Source organism: Salvia miltiorrhiza, chromosome 5, assembly GCF_028751815.1.
Source record: "Salvia miltiorrhiza cultivar Shanhuang (shh) chromosome 5, IMPLAD_Smil_shh, whole genome shotgun sequence".
NCBI classification, from domain to species: domain Eukaryota; kingdom Viridiplantae; phylum Streptophyta; class Magnoliopsida; order Lamiales; family Lamiaceae; genus Salvia; species Salvia miltiorrhiza.
Window position 1 is genome coordinate 46708581 of NC_080391.1, and position 2746 is coordinate 46711326.

Here is a 2746-nt window from a genome sequence, read left to right on the forward strand (position 1 = left end):
AAGAGAACGGATTAATTTTTATTAATTATCCGGCTTCATGAGACGAGACTTAGCTTTTGTTTAAATCCGATAGCCTGGATTAACAATAGAAATTCCCTGATTGTATCTCAGAATAATAGTTCATGCATACGAGATTCATGCATAGTTTAATTACGCATTCTCATTTAATTGAGAATTTTCCCTCGATTTAAAGTCTTACGTTATTTTCTCGGATTAAAGGTCGAGCGCAAGAATAAGAGCTCGTCAAGGAGTCACTAATCTGTAGCAAAGCTTTGCTATCAGGTGGGCATTACTTTCATATATATCAAATGAGTTTAATGTTATGTTTGAACAGTTATTTCATAGCAAAATCTTTGAACTGAAAATTATTTCAACTGTTGTCTTGCCATAAATGTTTCAATGTTTGGTATGATATCTATCTGATGTGGCTTTGCCAGTTATTATGAAATCGAATTCGGGTCCTGAGCAGTTGATAGCTATCCTGCCAGGGCTAGTGTACACCAGTGACCGTGAGTCATCTAGCGGGTTGGCCGGTCAAGTGTCCGTGAGAGGTGGCCACCTCTCCGGCACACAGTTCCAGATATGATAGATTACAAGAGAACTTAGTCTGCAGACGAACTTTAAGAATCACAAATGAATTTAGTAAGCTTGGGTCCTTTTTAGCGAAAAACTCCCTTGCTGTACTGTTTATGATGGCATGACAATTTACAACTTTACGAAGCATGTTATATTTCATAGTAGGCATATGTGCCCACTGAGTACTTTTGTACTCAGCCCTGCATATATTTCTAAATGTGCAGGTTGAGCAGCTGCCGATGGTGATGAAGTGACGAGCGGGACTCTTTTGTCTTATTATGTATTAATGAACTCTAGGGTTACATGTCTTCATACATGTAATCAGAACCTTATTCCGCTGCGTACTCAGAAGTTTTATGTTATTTTGGATAAGTCGGAGTTATCCGAACTTACTAGTTATTTGAGTCTATACGACTAAAACTCCGTTATATTATAAATATCCCTGTTGTTAACAATGATACTGCGATCCTTTCTTGTTTGATTATTCCCCTTTCTACCCCGCTTCTAATCTCCCTCCATTAGTCACGGTTTCCCCGGCTTAATTATCCTTAACTCTGTCCGGTCGTGACATAAACCCTAGTTGTGAATTATTACGATTGTGAATTCACAACTGAACTGAACTGAAACACTAAACCCTAAACCTAAACCCTAGTTGTGAATTATTACAATTGTGAATTCACAACTGAACTGAAACAGTAAATTCACAACTAAACTGAACTGAAACCCTAAACCTAAACCCTAGTTGTGAATTATTAAAATTGTGAATTAACAACTGAACTGAAACAGTAAATTCACAACTGAACTGAAACTCTAAACCTAAACCCTAGTTGTGAATTATTACGATTGTGAATTCACAACTGAACTGAAACAGTAAATTCACAAATGAACTTAATCAGTAAATTCACAACTGAACTGAACTGAAACCCTAAACCCTAAACCCTAGTTGTGAATTATTACGATTGTGAATTCAGAACTGAACTGAACTGAAACACTAAACCCTAAACCTAAACCCTAGTTGTGAATTATTACAATTGTGAATTCACAACTGAACTGAAACAGTAAATTCACAACTAAACTGAACTGAAACCCTAAACCTAAACCCTAGTTGTGAATTTATAGATGTGGTCGTGAATTCAAAAATATTAAATTGTGAATTCATAAATTTGGTTGTGAATTTAAGAACAATAAAAAAATATAAAAAATTGGACTGGTTGTGAATTCACAACCAATCGAATTCACAACCAAAATTTAATTCACAATCAGAATATTTGGGTTGTGAATTCATACATTTAGTTGTGAATTCAAGAACATTAAAATGTGAATTCATAGACATGGTTGTGAATTCAAGAACATTAAGTTGTGAATTCATAAATTTGATTGTGAATTCAAGAACAATAAAAAGAAATATAAAAAATTCACCCAAAAACAATTACATAAATTCCATAAACAATTACAATTACATGAATTTCGATCTCGCCGTATCCGAGTTCTCGAGTCTCTGAATAGTAGCTTCTCGAACCCCCATTCCCTGTTCCCAAATGTACAACCAAAAACTTGAACAAACAAACATCTCAGAGAATAAATGATGCTGAAAATTTTGATTCAATGTTGTTCATTTTCTGCTCTCTACTCTACTACATCAACACAAAATTTCACTCCAATATCGCCAAATCCACTCCAATTTCTGTCAAGTAAAATACAAAATTGACAAAATTTTGCAAAGCTTCATCCAACTCGTACTCTGCTAGCCGACGCCGCCACAACACGGTGAATTCAGGGAAATACTAGATCGAGCCCTAGCTCTGCTTCATCAAAATCGCCGCCTCTCTCTCTATGTTCCGGCTAGCTTAAAACTCGTCGGGCCGCCGTGAGAGAGAGAGAAGAGGAAGAGAGAGTAGAGAGAGATAGCTACGAGAGTAATTGCGCAGCAGAATTCTAAATCTACGACTCAATTGTGTATTGATATAGATGAATCTAGAAAACAAACATACAAGTCACACACATGGAGAGAGAGAGAGAGAGAGAGAGAGAGAGAGAGAGAGAGAGAGAGAGAGAGAGAGAGAGAGAGAGAGAGAGAGAGAGAGAGAGAGATGGGGGGCATATTCACGAGAGAGAAGTGAGAATGAGAGATATGACAATGGCTATTTTTTTAAGTTTTATTGTTAGGGGC